We start from the raw sequence: 11,112 nt of genomic DNA, 5'->3' as shown, positions 1-11,112 counted from the left end.
ATGTTAAAAAATTTTTAAAATATTTAAATATGGATTTATTTTGCAATGAAATTAATAATTAGTCGTTAATAAAATGTCCAAGAATTATATTAAATACAATTTTTTTTTATGTATTTATGCATATTGATTAATATATAAAATATTATCTTTCGAATTTTAATTTTCATCCCAATACTTACCAATAGACTCATAGACCTATAATGCTCTCATTATTTTAACCCTGTATTGCATACTGTGTATCTCATTCCACATACTACAAATTGTATAATAAATATCTTATAAATAAATTTTAAATCAATTGCATGGTGTGTATTTGAAGCCATATTCTTCTTCGAATGGAATTTTAATTTGGGCCACGTGATCTATTATTTATTTTTAATTTCGCATTTTAATAAACCCTATTTTTAAAAATGGCTATTTTTTTATAAAATTTTTCTTCTCAATTTTCTACCCATCGGAAGAGGAAAAATAATATATTTGACAAATTTCAAAACATTAAAATTAGATGAATAAAAGGTAAAAATAAATGTTTATGAAATTATTTTATATATATTTATTATTTTTGATAATTATATTTTGTAATAATCATACGTGGTTTTAAAGACACAATATGCAAATAAGGTATTTTATTTGAGTTTTATATTTTAAGAATTATGAATTGTGGTGACATATCTAATGATAGTGAAGATTCAAATTTAAGTGAAACGTCTGATGAGGAGTTTCTATCAACACAAAATAATGATTTAGGTATATTTAAAATTTATGCTCTTATATAATCTATAAATATATAGATTACAATGAGACAGATGATTCGGAAGAAAAAGAAAATATCAATAATGAAAAAGAAAACACTAGCAGAAAAATAGTTTGGAATTCCACGTGGAAGTGAAGGCCATGACCCACTACATAAAATTAGACCCCTAATAACTCTAACCAATAACATACTAAAATCTTTATCGATAAACGAAAACATTTGCGTAGATGAGCAAATTATTTCATACAAAGGGATAAGCAGGTTGAAACAATATATCCCTCAAAAGCCCAAAAAATGGGGCTATAAAGTATTTCTACTATGCGGAGATGATGGCCTTCTGCATAATTTTGAAATATATTATGGGAAAATACTAGCAGCAGAAGGATTGCCTGATGTTGGAGCAAGTGGCAATGCTGTGCTCCGTTTAATTTCTTATGTACCGCAGCAAATTAATTATAAATTATTTTTTGATAACTGGTTTTGTTCCCCAAATTTGCTAGTCGTACTCGCTCAAAGAGGGATATTTTGCGCGGCCACAGTCAGAGGTAATCGACTTCCAAATATAAACTTCCCAACAGATAAGGAGTTTAAAAAAAAGGCGAGGATTTTTTGTTTCAAAAAAAACAATAATAAACGGAGTGGAGCTAAATTCAGTGAAGTGGCACGACAATCGTGCTGTGACTTTATTAAGCACTTTTGTAGGTGCACATCCTCTAATAGACTGTGAAAGATATGATAGGAAAAAAAGGAAAAAATCATGATAAAATGTCCAAATATTGTTAAAATATATAATAAATCAATGGGAGGTGTAGATCTCATGGATTCTTTACTTTCCTTATATAGAATTCATACGAAATCAAGAAAATGGTACCATAGAATTTTATTTCATATGTTTGACATGTTACTTATAAATTCATGGTTGCTATATAAACGTGATTGTAATAGTATATCAATAGCACGCAAGGATCGATTAAGTTTGTACAATAAAAAAATTCAGTGGCGGAAGTCCTTTGCAAATATGGCAAATGCACTTCAAACAATATACCAAAACGAAAATCATTTCAAACTGGTTATCGGGAAAAATGTAAAAAAGTACCAGCCCAATATTTACCACTTGAAGACGTTAGGAAAGACCTCACGGCTCATTGGCCAAAATATAATGATAAGAAGGGTAGATGTAAAATGCCAGGATGCTTATTTATAACAAAAGTATCTTGCAAAAAATGTGGTGTATATTTATGTTTTACGCCCACAAATAATTGTTTTATAGATTTTCATGAAAATTAAAATGTTTAAACCTTTAATATTTGTTGTATTTAAATAAAATTTTATATATTTATAGTTTAAAGTACAATAAAAATTATTGTGGAAATAATTGAAATTTGTATCCTTAATTGCATAATGTGTATTTAAATCCACATACCGTTCATCTTCTAAGAAATTTAGAATTTTTTTTAAAAAAGTGATCCATGAGATTATCAATAGTATCTAGAGAAATAAAAAATCTAGTTTGCCAAAAAAAAATTATTCTAACATAGTACATGCAATACAGGGTTGGTAATAAATAATTCTCAAATCAATGGGGATTGGGAATCTTTTAAAATTTTACAATCAACCTAAATTGCTGGGGTTTCGCTTTTTCTTATTATAAATTTAATTTTTTCGGCTACATTTGTTTTATTAAAATATGGTTTATAAATTTAATTGGTTTTTATATATGTTATTTTTTAATCAGTATAGAGCTGTCTCCGGTTAGTTCTATTTTTGAAACTTATTTCTGTTTAGCCCAGGCTTAAAAAATCTTGAACTATGATACCCTATTTTTTTTTAATTTACACATGATACTTACTGACGCGATTCTCAGATTCTCAATATATCATATGTTTGCAATTCATTTCTTATTTTAAATTTTTATCCTAATATAAGGTTAAAAAACTTATTGATGTAATAGTTTGTAAAGTCCTCTCATAAGAAGACTTTGCTTCGAAGCACTAGTTACTATAATGGATTTGACCTTTACAAGTACATCCTCATATAAAAAACTAAGACTGAACCCATGCATCAAGAGGGAAATTAAAATCAATGACAGATACTTTCACAACAAATGCAAATATTGAAACAATCGACTCCTCACAGACTGTAAAAAATGTTGACTGATCCTCAAGATTAATACATAATGTTATATTTATAGTCGGTTTGAGAGGGTAGAAAAAATAAATTAAACAAAAAAATAATATTTATAAATCAAATCATAGCCAGGAATTTATTGGTAAAAAGAGCATATTACCTAATAAACCAAATGATAAGATTGATAATGATATTGATATCGAATGTAAGTTTTTCAAATTTAATATTTTTAGCAAATAAAATGAATAAAGTTATTAAATTATGATGATTATTGTCCATTCTCTTCTTTGATATCATAAAACTAAGATCTCACTTATTATTCATGGTAGTAAGGCGGCTATGCACTTATCACTAACCTATTATTGTATGTCGCAATCGTGATTACCGTTGCTGGATAAATCTATGAATAGGATTGTGAGAAATGTTGTCATTAGGGAATCATTGATTTTGATAATAACTCAAATTCAGGCCAAGACGTGGGAAAATATGTTGTTAGTTTGGTCATGGAGTTAGAAGGGAGATATAATAAATTTGAAAAGAAATAGGGAGATTATAATTTGAAAGAATGGAAGCCCAAATAAAAAAAGTTGGGATGAGATTGTCGTAGACTTACGAAACGTACAATGGGAGACATGATGAATGATAAAAAAAAGTATGTAGGTTGTAATTAAGGGTACCTAAAAAAATCTTTTTATTTTAATATGACTGATATAGGATAATAACTTATATAATAAATTTTAAAAATATGTGTTAAATTTATACTAAAATACAAAAGGTATCAATATAAAAATTATATAATTTAAACGAAAAATAGTATTAACACGTATCAATAATCTTTCCAATCATTTCAATAGATGAAAAATCTAGCGACATATAACATACATATTACACGAGTCATTCAACGCATCATCCATTTATTTAAAGCGAAAAGCTATAAATTATTAGACATATTTTATTTTTCTTCAAAAAAATAATGTTTTTAAGTAAGGATCTATTCTATATATTCATATTCTGTATTTTTTTAAAAATCAAGTATAAATTATTACCTTTTATTTAAAGCTACATGCAAAGCCGTTTTTTTTAGTAAACTTTCTGTTAGATCTAATCTATTTTGGATAGAACTGTGTAAGGGTTAAAAAAAAATAAAAGGAAAAAGCGCATTTATTTTATAATCCATATTTATTTATAAATTTTTAGAGGATTTCGTTGCTTAAAAATTCCTTTCATTTATTTTCAGCATATTTTAATTTTAAAATGTTTTTAATATATACTTACTTCGCGTCAATGTGTTTTTTTTTTACTTTTGCAACTTTTAATCAATTTATGAGCGCGGTTTTTTTAAATTTAAAAATTTGATTTTACCGGAAATGAATTCTATCATGTTTGCTATACCCACCCTATTAAATATCAAACAATTTTGCGTTAAACTTTACTTGATATAATTTATATTAGTTTTTTCATAGATTTTTTTTATATAAATTATAAATGCATCAAAGATTAATGGCAAAATTATCCACAATTCATAAGATAGATATTCTAAACATCGGTAATATCCGATTCTTAAATTTAAAAAACACGTTCAAAAAATGATTTAAAGTTGAAAAAATAACACAATGTGCCGGAAAAAAACCTATTGATGCTAACATATATAATTTAGAAAAGATGTTTAAATAAATGTTACGAAAATTAAAAATAAAAGTATGATTATATATTTTTTTTAGAGTGGATGCATTATCGTGTCGTCCATGTAAGACACTCTTTACTAAATGTGTCGATCCTCCCTCTAATTGTACAGGAGGTCTCGTTAAGGATGTCTGCGATTGCTGCAAGATTTGCGCAAAAGTAAGAAAGTTATAATTTATTGGCAAGAAGAAGGAAATTTATAGAAAAGAAATGGAAAAAAGTAGGAAGTATGTAAGAAAAGAATTTTAAAAGAAGGTGGATTTTTCTTTTATGTAAATGAAATAAGTCAATTTTTTAACTCCTTTTATAATTAGTTTTACAATGACTATATTCTATTCAATTTAAATTATTAATTTTTTTTTTAAATATATTACTTATATATAATATAAACTTAGGTAAAAGGGGAAGTATGTGGAGGGATTTATAATTACCTTGGTAAATGTGATAAAGGATTGATGTGTGATTTAAAGGATCCTAAGGATGCGAATTCAATGGGAACATGTATCAAATCCTATTATAAGGTTGCAAAATATATCTTACATATTTTTTATTCAATGATCAACATGTCTAAATGTTTACTTGGATATTATATAGGAAATGGCTACTCTATTGAGACTTAACTTTACTGAAAAAAATTATCAACTTTCTATACATTAATATAATCCAGAACCTTCTTTTAGTGTTATTAAGGTTCCATTTTAGCCGATTTTTAAAAACGGCTAACTCGATATTTTATCCAAAAAAATATTTCTCAAGCCAGGATATCTTACTCATAGGTGGCACAAGTAGTGTTGTTAATCGGCTTAGCCGAGTCGGCTCGAACGCAGCTCACCCAAATTTTGGGTCGTTTTTTTCGACTCTAACTCAAAGTTTTGGTCGTTTTTTACGACTTCGACCCGAGTTCAAGCCGAAAAAAATGACTTCGACCCAAAATATGGGTCGTTTTTTTCGACTCCGACCCAAGTCCAAGCCGAAAAAAACGACCTCGACCCAAAATATGGGTCGTTTTTTACGACTCCGACTCAAAATTTGGGTTGTATTTTTCGACTCAAACTTGAAATTTGGGTCGTATTTTTCGACTCAAACTTGAAGTTTGGGTCGTATTTTTCGACTAAAACTTGAAGTTTGGGTGTATTTTTCGACTAAAACTTGAAGTTTGGGTCGTATTTTTCGACTAAAACTTGAAGTTTGGGTCGTATTTTTCGACTAAAACTTGAAGTTTGGGTCGTATTTTTCGACTCAAACTTGAAGTTTGGGTCGTATTTTTCGACTATAACTCAAAGTTTGGGTCGTTTATCTGACTCAGACTCAAACATCGGGTCGTTTTATTCAATCCGACTCAAAATATGAATCTTTCTTTTTAAAGACGACTTAAAGTTAGGGTTGCTTTTTTTCACCCTTAACCCAATATCTAGATCATTTTTTTTGACCAAAAGTCAAATAACATTTAGTATATATTAATATTATAGGCGGGAAAGTTACTTAAAGCTTCTTTAAATTATAATGCTCTGGATTAACTATTCATCATAGTTATTTTTTAAAATTTTTAAGTGAAGATGCACCATAGAAAAGAGCCATTTGTTATGATGCTTATTTTTGAACTTTTTTAAATGAAATAGATGAAAATATATATTGTAGACATGTTAAATCAAAATTTCAGTGAAGATGTACCATAGATAAGTGACAATTGTCATAATCGCCATTTTTGAACTTTTTTGAGTTTTTTTAAAGCAAATTGCTAAAAATATATATTCTAAACATGTTGAATTAAAAATTCAGTGAGGATGTATCATAGATAGGTGACAATTGTCATAATCGTTATTTTTGAACTTTTTTCAAATTTTTAAAGCAAATAGCTAAAAATATATATTCTAAACATGTTAAATTTAAAATTTGTGAGGATGTATCATAGATAGGTGACAATTGTCATATCGCTATTTTTGAACTTTTTCAAATTTTTTTAAAGGAAATAGCTAAAAATATATATTCTAAACATGTTGAATTAAAAATTCAGTGAGGATGTATCATAGACAATTGTCATAATCGTTATTTTTGAACTTTTTTCAATTTTTTTAAAGGAAATAGCTAAAAATATATATTCTAAACATGTTAAATTAAAAATTCAGTGAGGATGTATCATATATAGGTGACAATTGTCATAATCGCTATTTTTGAACTTTTTCAAAATTTTTTAAAGGAAATAGCTAAAAATATATATTCTAAACATGTTAAATTAAAAATTCAGTGAGGATGTATCATATATAGGTGACAATTGTCATAATCGCTATTTTTGAACTTTTTCAAATTTTTTTAAAGGAAATATCTAAAAATATATATTCTAAACATGTTAAATTAAAAATTCAGTGATGATGTATCATAGATAGGTGACAATTGTCATAATCGCTATTTTTGAACTTTTCAAATTTTTTTAAAGGAAATAGCTAAAATTATATATTTTAAACATGTTAAATTAAAAATTCAGTGATGATGTATCATAGATAGGTGACAATTGTCATAATCGCTATTTTTGAAATTTTTCAAATTTTTTTAAAGGAAATATCTAAAAATATATATTCTAAACATGTTAAATTAAAAATTCAGTGATGATGTATCATAGATAGGTGACAATTGTCATAATCGCTATTTTTGAACTTTTTCAAATTTTTTTAAAGGAAATAGCTAAAATTATATATTTTAAACATGTTAAATTAAAAATTCAGTGATGATGTATCATAGATAGGTGACAATTGTCATAATCGCTATTTTTGAATTTTTTCAAATATTTTTAAAGGAAATAGCTAAAAATATATATTCTAAACATGTTAAATTAAAAATTCAGTGAGGATGTATCATATATAGGTGACAATTGTCATAATCGCTATTTTTGAACTTTTTCAAATTTTTTTAAAGGAAATATCTAAAAATATATATTCTAAACATGTTAAATTAAAAATTCAGTGAAGATATATCATAGATAGGTGACAATTGTCATAATCGCTATTTTTGAACTTTTTTAATTTTTTTTAAAGGAAATATCTGAAAATATATATACTAAACATGTTAAATTAAAAATTCAGTGATGATGTATCATAGATAGGTGACAATTGTCATAATCGCTATTTTTGAACTTTTTCAAATTTTTTTAAAGGAAATAGCTAAAATTATATATTCTAAACATGTAAAATAAAAATTCAGTGAGGATGTATCATAGATAGGTGACAATTGTCATAATCGTTATTTTTGAACTTTTTTCAATTTTTTAAAGTAAATAGCTAAAAATATATATTCTAAACATATTAAATTAAAAATTCAGTGATGATGTATCATAGATAGGTGACAATTGTCATAATCGCTATTTTTGAATTTTTTCAAATTTTTTTAAAGGAAATAGCTAAAAATATATATTCTAAACATGTTAAATTAAAAATTCAGTGAGGATGTATCATATAGGTGACAATTGTCATAATCGCTATTTTTGAACTTTTTCAAATTTTTTTAAAGGAAATAGCTAAAAATATATATTCTAAACATGTTAAATTAAAAATTTAAGAGGATGTATCATAGATAGGTGACAATTTTCATAATCGCTATTTTTAACATTTTTTAAAGAAAATAGCTAAAAATATATATTCTAAACATGTTAAATTAAAAATTAAGTTAGGATGTATCATAGATAGGTGACAATTTTCATAATCGCTATTTTTAACATTTTTTAAAGAAAATAGCTAAAGATATATATCCTAAACATGTTAAATTAAAATATCAGTGAGGATGTATCATAGATAAGGGACAAAAAATGTTATTATATATACGAGTAGTAAGGTACATAATAATTTTTGAGTGATAAAATGAGATGCTAATATATTTCTTGTAATTTTAATTTATAAAAAAATTCTTAAATATGTTATTGTCATAGACTGGGTCAGAAAATCAACTATCACATAAACTCATCTATGTTTTATTCATATTATATTTTTAAGTTTAAGGATATTAAAATATTTCCTCTTTGAAGTTTCTAGTTAGGATAAAATTTACTTGGCACATCTTACAATGATATTTATACCTTGTTTTTTTTTCGAGAATAAATTTTATGCGATATCTCATGAAGGAAATTACATATCATTGTACAGAGAAATAACTTTGTATAAATTATCTGCACCAATATCTTTTATATCAATCTCTATCGATGACATTTTAAATTATATTGGAAACTAGATTGTGTAAATTTCTAAATATTAATTTAAAGGATTAAGATTTTAGAATTAATTATAAATATATCTTAATAATTTTTATATGCATTTAATATTTAAAATCTCTCGTTTTAAGCCTATTTAGCAAGAAAAATATTGACTAATCCTGAAATTACGATAATAGATATCTATACCTTTATATAATCTATGAGAAAAATTGCTCTCATAATATTCTTCTTAATAAAATAGTGAATAATTAACGCCTGAAAAAAAGTATAGCGCTTTATAACATGGTTCAAAGTTAATCCCAGTATCAATTTTAATGTGTAATTTTTCTCAAGTGTTCAAAATTCTAAATCTTAATATCAAAAACTATTTTAGTTATCAATTTAAAGTCAAATAATATTAAAACACTAATATTCTACAGTATTCATAAAAAACAACAGCCTGAAACAAGAATAGTAAGCTCAAAACATCTTAAATATTTGATACATTTATAGTTTAAATATTTTTATTTAAATTATATATATTTATTAATGTACAAAAAATTTAATTTAACAATATATATAGATATAAAAATTATGTATAAAATTTATTATTCATGATATTGATATCCCATGAATTTAAACATAAACACTGTTTAAGTGTTTCGGAGGCCATGCGATTTCTTTTCTTTGTTAAGGTGTCCACCCCTCTTGAGAAGACACGCTCGCTCTCAACGGATGTACTTTGCTGCGACAAAAAATCTTTAGCCATCATGCAAAGGTACGGAAAACGCTCAGAATTACAGCTCCACCAATCCAACACTGTAGTCGTTGCTGAGACTACTGGATCAGCTAGGTATTCGGCGATACTCGTTCACCATTGGAACTAACGAGGCTTTCCTAAAAATATAAAATAAATTATTAAAATTAAATATATCAACTTTGAGAAAATTTAAAATAGTTATAGAATATTAAATATATACCTTCTCAGACTATTTAAGATAGTTATTGACATCATTTCACAATTATCGTCTTTTTCTGATATTTCTGGCGATATATTACACCGGTATTTACCATATAAAGCAATCAATTTTTCATAATAACATTCTTTGTTCATCCATAAGGTATGAATGTTTTCTTGATACGTGGATCAAGAAAACTACACACATATATTTCGAAATTGTCCATAATATTGATATATTTTTGGCATTTAGCCAACATAGATCTAGACGATTCTACTATAACATTATTATTACTGGTTTCAATACTTGTTACCAGTAATATTTGAATCGTATCTAAATATAGTGCATACATCCCTATTGTAGATGTATTCGTACTTATCTCGCACGTTATTTTATAAAAAGGATATAAAAAATCCTCTATATCTTTTAACATTCTACTCTCATCTGTATTAATGTAAAAATTTTCATTGATACATCTTTTCCCCATTTTAACAATAGTTTCTAAATTCTATAAATCAAACAGTAAAAAAATTAAATATTAATATTAATACCTTATTAATTTTACTAAGCATGAGATACTTTGAATTCCACCTAGTTGACACATCTAATGGAATTTGCAATTACAAATATCAACAAAATCCTGCATCAAGGAAGGACTTTTATGAATTTTTTTCACCAACATCTCAACTTTTTCTAAATCTGTTGAGATTGTTGGCAGTCCTTCTTGTACAATCAAATTAATAATGTGGGCAAGACATCTAATTGTGTTAAAATTTTGGTTATATGTCTCACGAATTAAAGGAATTATGAGCTTTCCCGCCGAAAGCATGTTCGATCCATTATCATGGGTAATGGATGATATTTTATCTATTATTTTGTACTCTGTCATTATTGATAATAATAATTCTTTAATATCTTCACCCGTGTGAGGGTGGGCAAATTCCGTAATTGATAATAAGGCATTAGTTATATTCCATTTATCATTTATATAATGGACCGTTATGGCGCAATAACTTATTAAATTATTGCTGGTCCATATGTCTGTTGTTATTGCCATCTTATTTTTATAATTATGGAAGGAATTCATAATATTTGTTTTAGCCTCGTTATATATATTGTTTAAATATTTCATAGCAGTTTGCCTGCACCAAACTTTGGAGGTTTTGTTTAAATATGTAAAGATGTCTTTAAAATTTTTACTATCATACGTTCTAAATGAAATATTTTCATTGATGATATATTTGAGTATTAATTTATTTAAATGAAAATTATCGTCTGTTGTAAGTTTTCTTGCCCCTATAATAGAATCAGGCAAAGGTGGCGAATCATTGATTACTTCAGGATGTTTGGTTAGAAGATGTTTGCGCAAATTGGCTAAAATAAATTATATATATTATTAAATAAATTATATA

The 11,112-nt window shown here is 26.0% G+C and overlaps 1 long non-coding RNA gene across 1 annotated transcript; it reads left to right on the top strand.

Moving 5' to 3' along the window:
- Positions 1–3,846: 3,846 nt before the first annotated feature.
- On the top strand, positions 3,847–5,073 carry LOC135927613 (uncharacterized). The gene is made up of 3 exons (XR_010572123.1): positions 3,847–3,913; positions 4,603–4,723; positions 4,960–5,073. It is a non-coding gene; the product is annotated as an uncharacterized LOC135927613 (long non-coding RNA).
- Positions 5,074–11,112: the final 6,039 nt, after the last annotated feature.

Source organism: Gordionus sp. m RMFG-2023, chromosome 3 (assembly GCF_954871325.1).
Source record: "Gordionus sp. m RMFG-2023 chromosome 3, tfGorSpeb1-WG-v2, whole genome shotgun sequence".
NCBI lineage: Eukaryota > Metazoa > Nematomorpha > Gordioida > Chordodea > Parachordodidae > Gordionus > Gordionus sp. m RMFG-2023.
The sequence above is the reverse complement of the archived record's forward strand: the minus strand, read 5'-3'. Positions and strand labels throughout refer to the sequence as shown.